Genomic DNA, 19,193 nt, shown 5'->3' with positions numbered 1-19,193 from the left:
ATGAAATAAGAAGATTATCCAGGGTGATTCTGGTGGGTTTAATGTAATCATAATGCCCTTACAAGCAAAAGAAGGAGGTGGAATAGTTGGTCAGAGAGATGTGTTGATGAAAAAGATGGAAGAGAAATGTGAAGCCTGAGAGGGACTCAACACATTTTTGCTGGTTTTGAAGATGAAAGAAGGGGAGTATGAGGTAAGGAATGATTGTAGCATCCAAAACCTTGCTGACAGCAGACAAGAAACAAGGACCTCAGTCCTGTAATTACAGAACTGAATTCTGCTGACAAACTAAATGACCAAATAAATGGATTATTTTCTAGAGTTTTCAGAAAGGAAACTCTTAAAAATTTTTCTGATACCTAGAGATCTTTTTTCAAGACAACACAAATGTATCATCTTATGACCTTACAATTTTAAAATACAAATGTACCATCTTAGAACTTTATTTTACATATATATATATCTATATATAAATATGATAGATAGATAGATAGATAGATAGATGATAGATAGATCATTAAGGGAGAGTGGCAGAACAAGATAGCCAAATAGAAGTCTCCACTGATCATCTCCTTTGCAAGGACACCAATTTAATGACTAGCTACACAGAAAAGTACCTTCATAAGAACCAACAATCAGGTGAGGACCCACAGTACCTGGTTTTAACTTTATGTTGCTGAAAGAAGCACTGAAGATGGTAAGAAAGACAGTGTTGAATCACTGATGGCACCCTTTCCCCATACCCTGGCAAGGGCTGCATGACATGCAGAGAGAATCTATGCACTTGGGAGAGGGAGAGTGCAGCAATCGTGAGATAGTGCATTGAACTCACTACTGCCCTGTCACAGCAGGGACTGAAACCAGGTTGCACACAGCTGATGACCACCAATGGAGGTAGTATTTAAACAGCCCTAACCAAAAGGGAATTGCCCTTTCCAGTGGTTGGAACTCGAGTTCCCATAAGCCTTGCCACCACAAACTAAAGTGTTCTGAGGCCCCAAATAAATTAGAAAGACCATCTAGGCCACAAGGAGTGCAACACCTAGGCAAGTCCTAGTGTTGAACTCGGCTCAGAACCAGTGGATTTTGGGAGCATGTGACCTACTGAGACACCAGCCTAGGGGGACAAATGGAGTGCTTGCATCAACCCTTCCCCAACTCCAGGCTGCACATTTTGTGGCCCTGGAAGAGATCCTTTCTTTCTGCTTGAGTAAAGGAGAAGGAAGAGTAAAGAAGACTTTTGCGTTGCATCTTGGATACCAACTCAGCCATAGTAAGATAGGACACCAGTCAGAGTTGTGAGGTCCCCTTTCAAAACCCTAGCTCCTGGGACATTTCTACACACACCCTCGGCCAAGAGGGAACCTGATATCTTGAAGGGTAAAATCCAGTCTTGAGGAGATTCATCATCTGCTGACTAAAGAGCACTTGAATCTTGAATAACCATCGGTAATACCCAGGTAATACATCGAGAGCTTTGGGTGGGACTTAGACTTGCTGGCTTCAGGTGAGACTCAGCACATTCCCAGCTGTAGTGATCATGGGGAGAAACTCCTTCTGTTTGCAAAATACAGAAGGAAATGTAAAGGGGACTTTGCCTTGCACTTTAGGTACCAGCTGAACCACAGGAGTGTAGACTACCAAGTGGGCTCTTAGCACCCCTGATTCCATGCTTTGACTCTTGGACAGCATTTCTGGACCTGCCCTGAGCTAGAGGGGAGTCTAGTACACAGAAGGGTGAACCCCAGGCGGCAGCATTCACCACAAACTGACTGAGGAGCCCTTGGGCCTTAAAGGCACATTGGCAGTAGCATGTCAGTACTCCCCATGAACCCGTGGTGATGGTGGCCATCAGGATTGCTTACTATGCCTATGAAAAGGGGAGGAAAGAGTGGGAAGGACTGTATCAAACTGTATCAAACTGTGGTTTGAGTGCCAGCTGAGCAGCACTACAGTAGAACATTCTGTAGACTTCTATGGTTTTTGACTCCATTCTCTGGCTTTCAGGTAGTACTTTTGGACCTGCTCTGGGACTGGGGGAAATTGTCACCTTTAAGGGAAGGACACAAGACTGACTGGCTTCACCATCTGCTGATTGTAGAGCCCCAGGGCCTTAAGTGAATTTAGATAGTAGCCGGGAAGCAGCTACAGAAGGCCTTGGGCAAGACTCAGTACACTCCCAGGGTGGCCACAGGGATGCCTGTGTCACCCCACACCCAGTTCAAGGGGGCTAAGAAAACAAACAGAGAGAGAGATTTGTAAGGGAGAAATTAAGGGAAGAGAACAGAGTATCTGCTTGGCAATCCAGAAAATTCTTCTGGATCTTAACCAAGATCATCAAAATGAAACCACTGCAAATCTGCAAGAACAAAGTTGTAATAGGTTTCAGGTACCCGCTAATTCAGATACAACTTAGGTAACAACATACAAGTTTTTTCAAATACCTAAAAATTGTTCCCAAGAAAGATGAGTACAAACAATCCCAAACTGATGAGAATACAATAAATAACTGCTCTTCAATGCCTAGACAGAGACAAATATCTACAAGCATCAAGGCCATACAGGAAAACGTGACCACACCAAATGAACTAAATAAGGCACTAGGGACCAGTCCTTGAGAAACAGAGATACGTGATCTTTCAGACAGAGAATTCAAAATAACTGTGTTGAGGAAACCCAAAGAAATTCTAGATAAACACACAGAAGGATTTCAGAATTCTACCAGATACATTTAATAAAGAGGTTGAAATAATTAAATAGAATAAAGCAGACATTCTGAAGCTGAAAAATGCAACTGGCACGAAGAATGCATCAGAGTCCTTTGATAGCAGAACTGGTCAAACAGAAAAAAGAATTAATGAGCTTGAAGACAGGCTATTTAAAAATCTACAATTGGATGAGACAAAATTAAAAAGAATGAAAAACAATTGAGCACATCTACAGAATCTAGAAAATAACCTCAAAGGGACAAATGTTAAGAGTTATTGGCCTTGAAGAGGAGGTAGAGAAAGAGATAGTAATAGAAAGTTTATTCAAAGAGATAATAACAGAGAACTTCCCAAACCTAGAGAAAGACATCAATATCCAAATATAAGAACACCAAGCAGATTTAAACCAAAGAAGACTACTTCAAGGCATTTAATATTCAAACTCCCAAAGATCAGGGTTAAAAGAATGGATTCTAAAACCATCAAGAGAAAAGAAACAAATAATACACAATGGAGCTCCAAAAGGGCTAGCAGTAGACTTTTCAGTGGAAATATTAGAGGCCAGAAGAGAGTGGCATGACATATTTTCAGTACTGAAGAAAAAAATCTTTTCCCCTAGAATAGTATATCTGGCAAAAATATCCTTCAAATAGGAAGAAAAAATAAAAACTCCTAGGACAACAGAAGCTGGGGTTTTTCATCAACACTAGATGTTTTCTAGAAGAAATACTAAACCATGTACTTCAATCAGAAAGAAAAACATGTTAATGAGCAATAAGAAATCAGCTGAAGGTACACAATTCACTGGTAATTGTAAGTACACACAAAAAACACAGAATATGTTAGCACCATAACTGTGTTGTGTAAACTACTCTTATCTTAACTAGAAAGACTCAATAATGAGCCAATAAAAAATAATAGCAACAAAAACCTTTCAAGACATAGGCAGTATAATAAAATATTAACAGAAACAATAAAACTTAAAAAGCAGCGGTATGAAGTTAAGGTGTAAAGATTTTATTAGTTTTTTTTTTTTTTGCTTTTTGCTTTGCTTACTTAACAATGTTAAGACGTTATAAGTTTAAAATCATATATTATAATTTGTCAGTCTCATTATAAACTCATGTCAAGAAACACAATGAATACACACAAAATAAAAAAGCAAGAAATTAAAATATATTACCAGAGAAAATAACCTTTACTTAAAGGAAGACTAGAAGGAAACAAACAAAATAAATAAAAAGAAAGAGAATACCATAAAACAACCAGAAAATAAATAAGAAAATGGTTATTATTGATTATAACATTAAATGTAAATGGACAAAACTCTCTAATGAAAAGATATAGCCTGGCGGGATGGAAGATAAAACAAGACACACAAATCTGTTGCCAGCAAGAAAACACTTCACCTATAGAAAACACACAGTAAATATAAAGGGATGGGAAAGGATATTCCATGCAATTGAAAACTAAGAAAGAGCAGGAGTAGCTATACTTGTATAAGAAAAAAGTGACTTCAAAACAAGACAAAAACGGTAAGAACTGACAAAAAAGTCCATTTTATAATGATAAAATTCTAGGTTCAGGAAGGGAATATAACAATAGTAAGTTCAGTGAGAGGATATATATTTACACACACACATATATGTATATAAAAATTGTCTCTCTCTATGTATGTGTGCATGTATATGTGTGTATATATATGCACACATATAAATATCTATATATACACACATATATAATTGTTATGTCTTCTTTCTCAATTTACAACTTTATCATGTATATATATATGATGGTTAATATTGAGTGTCAACTTGATTGGATTGAAGGATGCAAAGTATTGTTGCTTGGTGTGTCTGTGAGGGTGTTGCCAAAGGAGATTAACAGTTGAGTCAGTGGACTGGAAAAGGCAGACCCATCCTGTATCTGAGTGGGCACAATCTTATCAGTTGCCAGCGTGGTCAGAATAAAAGCAGGCAAAAGAACCTGGACAGATTAGACTCTCTTAATCTCTAAGCCTACATCTTTCTCCCATGCTGGATGCTTCCTGCCCTTGAACATCAGACTCCAAGTTCTTCAGTTTTGACTCAGATTGGCTTCCTTGTCCTTCAGCTTGCAGATAGCCTATTGTGGGACTTCACCTTGTGATTGTGTGAGTTAATACTCCTTAAAAATGTCCCTTTTATATATACATCAATCCTATTATTTCCATCACTCTAAAAAACCCTGAGTAATACAACACCCAACACAGGAGCACCCAGATATGTAAAGGAAATAATTCTAGAGATAAATAGAAAGATAGGCCTCAATGCAATAAGAGCTGGACACTTCAACATCACATTTTCAGCATCGGACAGATCTTCCAGACATAAAATTGACAAATAAATGTCAGACTTAATCTGCACTATTGACAAAATTGACCCATGAATATTTACAAAATATTTCCCCCAAAAGCGAAAGAATACACCTTCTTTTCCTCAGCACATGGAGCTTTCTTGAAGATAGACCATATATTGGATCACAGAAAAATTCTTAAGGTATTCAAAATAATTGAAATAGCATTAAGCATCTTCTCTGACTTCAGTGGAATAAAACTGTTCATAAATCAGATAATTTGGAAACTCTACAAACAAACGAAACTTAAACAATGTGTACCTGAATGATCAGTGCATCAACGAAGAAATTAAGAAGAAAATTGAAAAATATTTTGAAACAAATGATAATGAAAGCGCAACATACCAAAACCTATGGGATATAGCAAAAACAGCACTAAGAGGGAAATGTATAGCTATATATACTTACATCATAAAGGAAGAAAAACTTCAAGTAAACTACCTAAAAATGCATCTTGGTGAGTTAGAAAAGTGAGATCAAACCAAATGCAAAGTTAATAGAACAAAATGCATAATAAAGATCAGAGCACAAATCAATAAATTTAAAATGAAGAAAACAATACAAAAGATCAATGAAACAAAAAGTTTTTTTATTATTATTATACTTTAAGTTCTAGGGTACATGTGCATAACGTGCAGGTTTGTTACATATGTATACTTGTGCCATGTTGGTGTGCTGCACCCATCAACTCGTCAGCACCCATCAAGTCATCATTTATATCATGTATACCTCCCAATGCAATCCCTCCCCCCTCCCCATGATAGGCCCCAGTGTGTGATGTTCCCCTTCCCGAGTCCAAGTGATCTCATTGTTCAGTTCCCACCTATGAGTGAGAACATGCGGTGTTTGGTTTTCTGTTCTTGTGATAGTTTGCTAAGAATGATGGTTTCCAGCTGCATCCATGTCCCTACAAAGGACGCAAACTCATCCTTTTTGATGGCTGCATAGTATTCCATGGTGTATATGTGCCACATTTTCTTAATCCAGTCTGTCACAGATGGACATTTGGGTTGATTCCAAGTCTTTGCTATTGTGAATAGTGCCGCAATAAACATACGTGTGCATGTGTCTTTATAGCAGCATGATTTATAATCCTTTGGGTATATACCCAGTGATGGGATGGCTGGGTCAAATGGTTTTTCTAGTTCTAGATCCTTGAGGAATCACCACACTGGTTTCCACAATGACTGAACTAGTTTACAGTCCCACCAACAGTGTAAAAATGTTCCTATTTCTCCACATCCTCTCCAGCGCCTGTTTCCTGATTTTTTAATGATTGCCATTCTAACTGGTGTGAGATGGTATCTCATTGTGGTTTTGATTTGCATTTCTCTGATGGCGAGTGATGATGAGCATTTTTTCATGTGTCTGTTGGCTGTATGAATGCCTTCTTTTGAGAAGTGTCTGTTCATATCCTTTGCCCACTTTTTGATGTTTTTTTTTTTTTCTTGTAAATTTGAGTTTTTTGTAGGTTCTGGATATTAGCCCTTTGTCAGATGAGTAGATTGCAAAATTTTTCTCCCATTCTGTCGGTTGCCTGTTCACTCTGATGGTAGTTTCTTTTGCTGTGCAGAAGTTCTTGAGTTTAATTAGATCTCTGTCTCTGTGTGTGTGTGTGTGTGTGTGTGTGTGTGTATGTCCTGTATTTGTATCAAGGTTTGAGAAATAATCTCATGTTATGGTTGAGGGTATGATGAAACAGTGTGAGAGAGATGTCGATTTATGCTTAGTTATCCAACTTAAATTGAAAACAACCTAAGGGAGAAGTTGTTCATTTTTAAATGTTTAGTTTTAAAACATCAGAACTCAGCCATTTGTACAGGCAAATTAAATGGTCTCCTGGATTTAGGATAATTTTGAGAGGTTCAGGTTTTGTATGTGTAGAGACAATCTCCTTTTTTATCAACAGGTTTTTTTCTCATTAGAATCTTACGTCTTTTGGGCAAGTTGAAAATGCAATGAGAAATTTAACTGTATCCTTTTGTACATAAAGTATATCTTTATATGTAAAATATTCATAACTCTTCTGCAAATATCTTTGGTTAAGTGCTTCAGTGGTAATAGAATACAAGATAGAGAACATCTTAAATTGAAGAATTATTCACATTGGCCATTTTCTAAGCAGGTTCTTAATTAAACAGCTCTTGTACATTTTAGAACTATTCACAGACACACACATACACACACACAACTGATCTAATAATGATACAGACAAGAGGCAGGAAAATGCAGGGTAGAAGAGGGTGGTTCCCTGGCAAAGGCCCACCCTCAAGCCTGGAAACCCTCAGCTCTAACTGGGAAGAGGCATTCCTGTTTTGAGCCCAAATGTTGTCTTTTCCAAGACCACCTTGGCCCTCTACAACCCTGTCTTGTACCCATATAAACCCCAAGCTCCACAAAGAGAGGAACAGAAGAGTGGCAGGGCAGTAGAGTGGCATAGCTGAGATGGAGAGAAAAGAAGGAGCAACTGAATGAGAGGAGTTTGGGGACATAAAGGAGATTGTCAGCAACTTAGAATTAATTATGTTTAATTTAAGACTCATTATTCACCTTTTTTTTACTTCTAGTTTCATTTCTTCTGTTATAGTCTTCACTCTGAATTATTTAAAGTTTGAATACACTGCTTTTTTCCAATTGTATTTAATCAAGACTGTGGGTGACTGTCTAAATCTGCTGGCTCTGGTAGATGAACAATACTTTGACTGATATACTATTGATTGCAGTTCTACTTACAATTGATTTTCCCATTTAAAGCTATCTTTGACTAACTGAACCTCAGCTTTTTTTCTCAAAAATAAACAAGTTATATATTTAAATACCTGAAGTGCACTGAAGAATTGGGTATCTTTCTAATTCTTTGTCGGCATAAGATAAGATTATCTTCTTCCATATTTTAGTATGCAATATAAAAAAAAACTGGAAAGCAACACAGTGTAGGTGTCAGTCTGAAACTCTCTTTATGTCACACAGTACAAATGTTAAATGTTAATGTATTTTTTTCAACCAAATAAATTCCACACCCAATAGGTACCAGAATTCATGCTATACATGTGTTCACCTTCCTCTGGGACTGTGGAAGTCACCTAAGAAAAATGTAATGTGTTGTGCTTAATAAGGACCATTATCATTCAGCATCCTCATCTACTTCTGTCTTCTAGATATCAACTAGTAAACAAGGCTAAATATTGCATTTCCCAAATTATTTTGTAGGTTCTGATTGTCACTTAGCTTCTGCCAGTGAGATTTATTCTTTTAGAACTGGAAGTGTAAGCTGACAGGCAAAGTCAGATATGACCATTGACAGTGGCTAATTTACATTTCCAGAGTCTAGTCACCAGCTCCATGAGTGTGTAGTGGTTGTGATGGTTGTAGTAATAATGATGACAGCAGCAGAAATTTTCTCATGCTAGTTTGCAAGAGCATTGACATTAAATCTAAATGCCATTTATTTCTCAGGCATGTCCAGTGATTTTGTAAGACTTAATTATTCTTCCTAAATTATCTCTTGCTGAAATACCTGGAGTAATTTCTGTTTCTAATTGACATAGATTGTATATATGATACAAATAATGCTTGCTCTGGTATGTGTGTGTATGTATATGGGCCTATGTATGTGTACAGAGTCAGAAAAACCTAGAATTACCTTCTTGATTTACTACACACTTCCCATTTAAACTTTCTATAAAGAAATACCTGAGGCTGGGTAATTTATAAAGAAAAGAGGTTTAACTGGCTCACAGTTCAGCAGGCTGTATGGAATGTATGATTCTGGCATCTGCTCAGTTTCTGGGGAGGCCTCAGGAAACTTACAATCCTGGCAAAAGCAAAGTGGGAGTGAGGCATGTCACATGGTGGGAGCTGGAGGAACGGGAACGGAGAAAGGTGGTAGGTGCTACACAGTTTTTAACAACCAGATCTCATGAGAACTCTATCAGGAGAATGGCACTAGAGGGATGGTGTTAAACCATTCATGAGAAACCACCCCCATGATCCATTTACCTATCACCAGTCCCCACCTCCGACACTGGGGATTGTAGTTCTACATGAAATTTCAGCAGAGACACAGATCCAAACCATACCAAAACCAAAAATCAATGATTTCAAAACAAAACAAAAATTAAAATTAATTTAAAAAATCAATGGTTTTTTGAAAGATCAATAAAATTGAAAATCATCTAGTAAGGCTGATAAAGAATAACAGAGAAAATATAAATTACCAATATCAGAAATGAAACAGGATATTTCTACAAACAATGCAAACATTGAATGGAGAATAAGGAAATGATACAGAAAATCCTACATATATAAAGTTGACAATATATATAAAATGAACCAATTCTTTTTAAAAATACAAACTAACCCAATTTATCAAATATCAAATAGATGATTATATCCCTGGAACTATTAAGAAAATTGAATTCATAATTTAAAATTCACATAAAGTAAATCTCCAGGATCAAATTATTTGAGTTGAGAATTCTGTGAACTCTTTAAAGAAGTAAAGAAGAAATTCAACACAACCTATTTCAGAAAAAGAAAAAGAAGACACATTTCTAAATTTATTTTATGACCCTAGTCTTACCATGGTTCCAAAACCATACAAAGACAATAGAAACATAAGACAATGCCAGGCCAATATCTCTCATGAATATAAACATAAAAATCCCCAACACAGAGGTGGAGCAAAAATAATTTAGCAGTATAAGGAAGAATTTTGTACTACGTTTGAGTGAGATTTTTTCCGAGAGATGCAAGCCTACTATGAAGTGTGAAACTTAATCAAAGTAATCCACCATATTATCAAGCTCAAGAAGAAAGAAAACACAAGATCACATTAATCAATATAGGAAAAGCATCTCACAATATCCAACATTCCATTATAATAACAACTTTCAGAAAAATAAAAATAGAGGGAACCACCCCCATTTACGTCAAGCATATTTACAAAAATCCTAAAGCTAACATCCTCTTCTTATTTGACAAAGGTTGTCCAGAATATATAAAAAACAAACTCTCAGAACAAAACAGTAAGGAAATAAAAATCCTATTAGACAATGGGCAAAAGACATAGACCTACATTTCACTGAAGAGTATGTAGTTTCATAAGCAAATGAAAATATTTTTACTTTCATTATCCATTGGAGCAATCAGATTTAAGCCTCAATGAGATATTGCTACACACTTTTCAGAACTGCTAATTTTTTTTATGTGATAACACTAAATGTGGACAAGGATTTGGAGGAACTGGATTATTTACACAATGTTGGTGGGAATTTGAATGTAAAATGCCACAATCATTTTGAAAAACAGTTTGACAGTTTCTTTTTTTTTTTTTTTTTTTTTTTTTTGAGACGGAGTCTCGCTCTGTCGCCCAGGCTGGAGTGCAGTGGCCTGATCTCAGCTCACTGCAAGCTCCGCCTCCCGGGTTTACGCCATTCTCTCGCCTCAGCCTCCGAGTAGCTGGGACTACAGGCGCCCGCCATCTCGCCCGGCTAATTTTTTTGTATATATTTTAGTAGAGACGGGGTTTCACCGTGTTAGCCAGGATGGTCTCGATCTCCTGACCTCGTGATCCGCCCGTCTCGGCCTCCCAAAGTGCTGGGATTACAGGCTTGAGCCACCGCGCCCGGCCCAGTTTGACAGTTTCTAAGACAAACTAAACATTCAACTACCACATAACTCACCAATTGCTGTCTTGAGCATTTATCCAGGAGAAATGCAGACATGTGTTCCACACAAAAACTTGTAGAGGAATGCACATAACAACCTTGTTTATGGTAGCTAAGAACAGGAAACAATGCAGATGTATTTTAATGCATGAATTGTTAGACTGTTGTGTATTTATACCACTGAATACTACTCATCATTAAAAAGGAATTAATTGTTGATGTGTACAACCACCTACCTGAATCTCCAGAAAATTGTTCTTAGTGAAAAAACTAATTCCCAAAAGTTAAATACTGTATGATTCCGTTAATGTAACATTATTGATATGACAAACTTATGGAAAAGGTGAAGGGGGCCAGCCCCTCCGCACCTGTGGGTATTTCTCGTCAGGTGGGATGAGAGACTGAGAAAATAAATAAGACACACAGATAAAGTAGAGAGTATAGAGAAAGAACAGTGGGCCCGGGGACCGGTGCTCAGCATACGGAGGACCCACACTGGTACCGGTCTCTGAGTTCTCTCAGTGTTTATTGATTACTGTTTCCACTATCTGAGCAAGGAGAATGTGGCAGGAGAGCAGGGTAATAGTGAGGAGAAGGTCAGCAAGAAAACATGTGAGCAAAGGAATCTATGTCACAAATAATTTCAAGGGAAGGTACTATGCCTAGATGTGCACGTAGGCCAGTTTTATGCTTTTCTCCGCCCAAACATCTCAGTGGAGTAAAGAGTAACAAAGCAGCATTGCCGCCAACATGTCTCGCCTCCCGCCACAAGGCGGTTTTTCTCCTATTTCAGAATAGAACAAATGTACAATCAGTTTTTATACCAAGACATTCAGTTAGGAGACAGAGGCCTTCCTTTTTTCTCAGCTGCAAGAGGCCTTCCTCTTTTACTAATCCTCCTCAGCACAGACCCTTCATGGGTGTCGGGCTGCAGGGATGGTCAAGTATTTCCCATCCCGCGAGGCCATATAAGACTATCACATGGAGAGAAACCTTGGACAATACCCGGCTTTCCAGGATAGAGGTCCCTGCAGCTTTCCACAGTGCATTGTGCCCCTAGTTACTCGAGAATGGAGAATGATGATGACTTTTATCAAGCATACTCCCTGTAAACATTTTGTTAGCAAAGCACATGGTGCACAGCCCTAGATCCCTTAAACCTTGATTCCATACAACACATGTTTCTGTGAGCTCAAGGTTGGGGCTAAAGTACAGATTAACAGCATCTCAGGGCAAAGCAATTGTTCAGGGTACAGGTCAAAATGAAGTTTCTTATGTCTTCCTTTTCTACATAGACACAGTAACAATCTGATCTCTGTTTTCCCTACAAAAGGGGAACAGATAATGATTACCAAGGACTAAAGAGGGGGTAAGGGTAAAGGGAAGTAGGTGTGGCTATAATAGATCAGTATGAGGAATCCTTTTGGTGACATACATGTTTTGTGTTTTAATTGTATCAGTGTAAGTAATCTGGCTGTGATACTGTACTATAGTTTTGAATGATTTTAGCATTTGTGGCAAATGGTTAAATATTCATAGGTTCTGGCTGTGTAATATCTTACAACTTCATGTGACCATATTTATCTCAAAATTAGAAATTTAATTTAAAAATATATTGAATAATATTTAGAAATAAACAATTGTTTTGGAATTTCAACCATATTTTAATGAGTTGCTTCTGCCATTGAGACCAGGAACTTGTTCCCAATCTCAATTTTAGAAATCACAATCCTTTCTCTTTCATTTCTTTCTATCTGTTGTTTTGTTTGCTCTTGTGCTTGTGCTAGAACATGGTAATCAGTGGTGATGCTCAGTATTAACAGAATTATAGCTAGACTTGTCTAAACTACATAAAGTATAGATTGAACATTAATCAATAAAAAGCTCATTTAAAAATATATTATGTTGCAATAGCTATAATGAATTTGTCAAATTTCAAAACTACAGCATTAGCTTTGGAATATATCAGCTTGGCTAGGCTGAACTACATTTCGCAGGATCTATTTCTTATGTGGTTCCATTTCAGGGGTGGACCCAAGAGAGATTCTAGATTTGGTGGGCAGAAGAGAGCAGTAGTCATTTTATAGTGCATATTTGCACATGCATGCACACACGTGTTTGCTCTTTCACTTTGTTGACATAAAGCATCAGCTGGGCTTGGAATTACTTTAGCTTGGGCTGGATCCTCCTTCAGCATTTCTTACTACTGGGCAAGACTTTAACGTGCCTTTAGTTCCTTGGTGAGGATCTCTGGCAGAGGACACTGGTTTCTGCAGCTTAACCTCTCACCAAATGCAACAATAGTGGACGTGCATTTCATTCCATCCTTTTGAGTCCCAGCAAGTGCTTGTAAGTTCCAGCTTACTAATTGATCTTCCTTTCCTGATTGTCTCCCCTGTGGATTTCAATCTTCAGTATTAGATGCCAAGACAACAATAGCTTTACGAAGACTACTTAACCAGCCCCCACGATACTGTAAACCAATTCCTTGTACCGAATCTCTACTATATCTCCTACTATTCTCTGGTGGAACACTGATTGATATAATCTTGGTTTGTATTATCAGAGATAAACAGAGCCAGACATGAGTTAAAGTGGTAAGGAAAGATTTTAATCAGGATAATTGGGAACAGAGTCTAGTGTGAACTGGACTGAACTTTGATTTATGCAGCGGTGCCTGGGTGTTTAAAAGGGAAAATGATGGGTGAGCGGGGTCTCAGAAGACACGAGGAAGTGACAAATTACAAAAAAAGGGAAACAAAAATTTGATCATGTGAAACCATCTGGGTTTGCTAACTGGCGCTTATGAAAGTCAGGCTCCTATCTTCTCACATAGACTAGACAGGAGCTTTCTTCAGGTGTTGGCTAAAACAAATGGTAAATTCATTTGGCAGTCTTGACATTTTTTTTTCAAGCAAGCACTTTAAGGAGCTTAAGGTCATCCTAGGAATGTCACTTTGTGCTATTAGAAACTGTTACTGTTTTGTTCAAGCCTTTATAGAACAAGATTGAAGCCTAGTTGTGAAAAAAGTTTAGAGAAGTCTGGCTAGTGTTTCGTCAAGGAGAGAATCTTTGTCAGTGTAAAGGAATTTAAAGTAGTGATTACTTTTTCTTATTTACTTTAGAAATATGAGAAATATGCAAACTTACACTTGATATGTCATGCACTGAGATATATGGCATTACTTTACTAATATATAATGCTTCATTGTGATATAATTTAAGTACGTTGAGAAACTATAAAATAAACACTTAAGAAGTTGGAAATATCTTTAGTACAAATTTAAGTTGGAAATAATTCTGTAGTTTTATTATTCATATATTCAATGTCTTCATTTTAAGATATTAGCTATCTTTAATGAAAAGAATAATTTAGTATGTGCAGACTATAACAAGATGTTGATTGCGTTTTGAATATACAAGCCATTACAATATTAAAAAGGTGCCAACTCTAAATTTATAAAATGCTTTGACAGCCAAACTCAATGATATTAATTGTGGAAACCTTCCAGTAAGATTTCAAAGAAAGACTTTTTTGTTTCATAGGAATGCTAAAATTCCAAAATTAACATTGATCATCTCCAGCTTCCTTTATCTGTGCCCTGGGTCATCATCTAAAAGTTTGAATAATAAATTACCTGAATATTACAAACAATGCATAATTTGAATAAGTAGAAAGTAAACTAGACTTTTGCAAGGTCCTGCGTATTTGGTGCATCAATAATTCTGATTGCTAACATCAAAACTGTATAACTTTTATCTTCACACAGCGTGTGCGTGTGTGAGGCTTTGATTTTTTTGTAATCTTCATGTGAAATTAGGACAATTCCAAATGAGTAATTATCAATTATATGTAGCTAAATATTAAACTTCACTTACAGTTTTAGACTTGTACTATGGGCTCTGCTTCCTTGTGTGATCAGAATAAAAGGTTCACATTTTTAGCACATTTATATATATAGTAATATCCAATTGAATAAAGGAATGAACAGTGTTTTGCTTCAAGCTTCCTAGAAGTACATACACACAATTTATCCAACCTATGCCAAACTGCTCAAAATACAGGCCAGAATATATGGGAACATTTAAAGTGCTCTTGTAAAGGTACGTTTTCTTTTTCCTTCTTTACCTCTAGAATATCATAATTACCTATTTCTCCACTCCCTGCAAATACATTTTATATCACATCTTTTTTAAAGATGGTACACTCCCTTATAAGATAGTAGCACCTTTGATGGCAGGGATATAAACTTGTCTCCTTGAATCTTTAGTAACCAGCAAGATGGTTGACACTGTGGATTTAAAAGTAGTTGTTCATGGAAACAACAATGTAAATGAACAAATGGAAGAAATATTTTCCTCTGATTAACTAGAAATTATCCCACCACTCTTTGCAATCTCTGCTATTTTTGTGTGAACAACCTTAACAGTTTTAGGAGGTCACATTCACCTACTGTTGAAGCTGTAGACATCATATAAAATGGATGCACATTTATGTAACAACAGTTTGAGAATTCTTTTCAAGATCAATCTCCTAAATTCTCTTATTAACATTTTGTTCTGGTTGACTATATTATTAGGACTGATAAAGCCTGCCTTCAGTAAGCTTATATTCTAGTAGAATAAATTAGGAAAATGGGGGTAAAATTACACAAAGCTAGTACTAAATTGGACTAAAACAGTACAAAAATACTAGAAGTAATATAACTAGAACAGTAGCATAAATAATTTTTAGACAGAGAAGTAATTATAGTGAACAAAAGGGCAAAAACTTTATATATTAAAAAAACTGACAGATTGAACTTTGGTAAATCTTATTGTTCATATGTAAGATTTCAAACAAAAGTTGAGGAAAGTATTTAAATTGTATATGAGGCACCTGGTAATTGTTCAATTGTAGATTCTGATCCAGCAGATCTGAGGTCGGCATTCTGCACTTTCAAAAATCATCCAGGTAATTACAACGCTGCTATTGTTTTGTCTATTCAGAGATTACGAACGTCATTATACACTAATTTATTTTTATATGGTCAAAAAATGTAATTTTTTTATTTTAATATCGGTTTAATTTACCTCTACATGTACATACATCTAATACAATATTAAATATATATGTGTGTTATTATATAGCTACTAAAACGGTTACATATCCATTTAATGTTAATAAAAATAACATACCCAATCCAATATTCATTATTAGATTCAATGTTCATTTTGTTTATTCGTTTTCTCCCTATAACATATTTAGCTTTTAGAATGCTGTGTTAGGCCGGGTGCGGTGGCTCACGCCTGTAATCCCAGCACTTTGGGAGGCCGAGGCGGGCGGATCACAAGGTCAGTAAATCGAGACCTTTCTGGCTAACTAGGTGAAACCCCGTCTCTACTAAAAATACAAAAAAAAAAAAATTAGCCGGGGGTGGTGACAGGCGCCTGTAGTCCCAGCTGCTCAGGAGGCTGAGGCAGGAGAATGGCGTGAAACTGGGAGGCGGAGCTTGCAGTGAGCCGAGATAGTGCCACTGCACTCCAGCCTGGGCAACAGAGTGAGACTCCGTCTCAAATAAATAAATAAATAAATAAATAAATAAATAAATGCTGTGTTATGTTTTTCAGAATAGATTTTCCACTAGAGTAGAGGAGTATAAAAATACTAATAAGCTATTCTTATCACCAATCTCTCTTAGAAAGTTCTTGTAGAAAAACACAGGAGAAAAATATATTAGAGATGCATTTGTAATAATCAGCTGAAGGTAGCAGTGATATAACTATAAGAAAATGCTAATACCTTAGAGTTTAGACTGCCTTCTCTTCATGTCTTCCTTCACCCGGGTGATTTTTCCTACTTCTTTGTTTCCCCCCCCGCAAATCAGATAGTATTAGGGGATTCCTGGCTCAGCAAGAAACCAGAGCTCCACCTAGGGGTAGAGTTTCAGGATGAGCTCTAGAAAGTGAATTTTGCAGCCTACGTATTTCATGTAATTTACAAATAAAAATTATTTAGGAAATACTAAATTGCATATGAGAAACATTTTACTATCTTTTTTATATTTTTATATCAACACATACAATCACTCTTGTAATATGTCTTCGTTGTTAAAATCTTAAAGATGCTAAATCTTTTCAAGAAACAAAGTACTTTCAAGATAATTAAAACAATGTGCTGAACTTACTAAACTCATGCAAATACTAGTGAATATTAAGTAGTATCATAAAAGTTAAATTTGGGGATCAGATGCTATCACTTCAAATTGAAATAATGTTGTTTACAATTTCTTTAAGTTTAAAATCATTTGGGGGGTTCCAAATATTAAATGGTTCCTACCTGTGCATAAAATAGGAGATCTATTGGGTTGGCCTTAGTCTGGCAGTATTGTTGCCAATGTTTGGCCTTCTCTGAGGCTAGTTCTCAGAGAAATGGCTAGGGTTTCCTCCCACAGAATAGGCTTTACCATCCATATGTTTTATTTTTTTACTCAAACATCTAAGTAACGATTGATATTTATTTTACTTTATATGTCCAGAAGTTAGCCCTATAATTGCAATTAAACAGGCATTTGGATTTGCTTGGGGTAATCTCAGCTTACACTATTTTCCCTGTGTTCATATTAACATGCCTCTGTTTTATCACAAAAGTGTCCTGTTTGGGTAATATACTCTATCACCTATGGTGTAGTGGTTAAGAAAACAGGACCAAAGCAGACTGCTTTCAATTAAAACACAGCTATACTATTTATTAACTGTGTGACATGAAAAGGAACATAAAATATGCTTTGTATTTGAGAAACAGTATCATCAGTATTTGATGCTTGATTTTAAAACAAGAGACAGGAAAACAGTGGAACAGTAGAACAGGAGACAGGGAAACTGTTGTTAGCTTGAGCAACTTATGGCTATTTTGCTCTATACTAAGAAAATATACAAAAATACAAGTGGGGAGTCGGATGAGGAAATGGAAACAGAAGGTGAGTTATATTTTGAACATGTTAAAATCTTTTGTGTTTTTATAGAAATAGACATTTAGAAGAGAGTTGGATGTGTAGGTCTGGGTCACACTCTACTGATTGACTTGGATAATTGTCATAGGCAAAAAGGGCTATGAGACAATCTCTCTCTCTTTTTCTCTCATCTTCTTCCCTCAGAATTCAAATACATTTTAGTTTTTTTTTTCTATCTGAAACTAACAACCAACCAGTCTTTGACCGTTCATTTTTCTCACATATATCTACCTTATTTATTTATGTTGCCAGATAAATTGTTTATATTTACCTTGCACAACATGATATTTAGAAGTATATATACAGTCAGCATCACTTAGCAATGAGAAAAAAAAATTTGAGAAATGCTTCCTTGGGTGATTTTGTCCTTGTGAAAATATCATAGAATGTATAAAACTTACACAAACCTAGATTATACGGCTTACAACATGCCTAGGCTATATGGGATAGATTATTGATTGTAGGCTATAAAAACCTATACCACATGTTATGGTACTAAATACTGTAGGCACTTAAGTATTTGTGTACCTAAACATAGAAAAGACACAGTAAAAACATGGTATTATAAATTGATGAAACTACTATTGAATATGCAGTACATTATTGACCAAAGTGTTGTTATTTGGCACACTATTGTACATTAGAGAATGACTAAATATAGCTAATTAATATATGCATTATTTCACACAGTTATAATTTTCCTGGTGGAAAATTTTAACTTCTTTGCATCCACTCTTAGCATTTTTCAAGAATATCATAGATTATTAATTATAGTGATCATCTTGTAAAAAGATCTATTGAACTTTTTACTCCTATCTAAATGAAATTTTGTATCCTTTGGGCAACATATTCCCAATTCCTCCACTCCAACAATCCCCACTCCTGGTAACCATCATTTGGTCTCTAATTCTATGAGTTAAACTACTTTAAATTCAATCTATGAGATTGTGTAATATTCATCTTTCTGTGCTTGACTTATTTCACTTAACATAATGTCCTCCAAGTTCACCTATGTTGTCAGCAATGACAGAATTTCCTTCTTTTCCATGGCTTAATAGTATTCTAGTTGATATATATAACACTCTTTAAGTGAGTTTCTCTACTGATTGCTACATAGTTTGATTCCATTTATTGGTTATTGTGAATAATACTGCAATAAACATGAGAGTGCAGACATCTTTTCGACATGCTGATTTTGTTTCATTTGGATATATTCCCAGGAGTGAAATTACTAGATTATACAATATTTCTGCTTCTAATTTTTTTGAGGAAACTCCATACTGTTTTGTATAATGACTGTACTGGTTTATATTCCCACCAATACTGTGCAAGGTCTCCTTCTTCTTCACATCCTCTCAAACACTTATGGTCTTTTATACTTTTGGTAATAGCCATTCTAATTTGTGTGAGGTGATAGTTCACTATGATTT

At 36.2% G+C, this 19,193-nt stretch overlaps 1 long non-coding RNA gene across 1 annotated transcript; it reads left to right on the top strand.

Annotated features, from left to right (window-relative positions):
• The first annotated feature begins 413 nt into the window (after nt 1-413).
• Nucleotides 414-16,160, top strand: LOC117064421. Its single transcript, XR_004429446.1, has 3 exons — nt 414-426; nt 4,665-4,668; nt 16,040-16,160. It is a non-coding gene; the product is annotated as an uncharacterized LOC117064421 (long non-coding RNA).
• Nucleotides 16,161-19,193: the final 3,033 nt, after the last annotated feature.

The sequence above is a fragment of the Trachypithecus francoisi genome, unplaced genomic scaffold (genome assembly GCF_009764315.1).
Source record: "Trachypithecus francoisi isolate TF-2019V2 unplaced genomic scaffold, Tfra_2.0 Lachesis_group2, whole genome shotgun sequence".
NCBI classification, from domain to species: domain Eukaryota; kingdom Metazoa; phylum Chordata; class Mammalia; order Primates; family Cercopithecidae; genus Trachypithecus; species Trachypithecus francoisi.
Note: the sequence above shows the minus strand (reverse complement) of the source record. Positions and strands in the feature narration are given on the sequence as shown.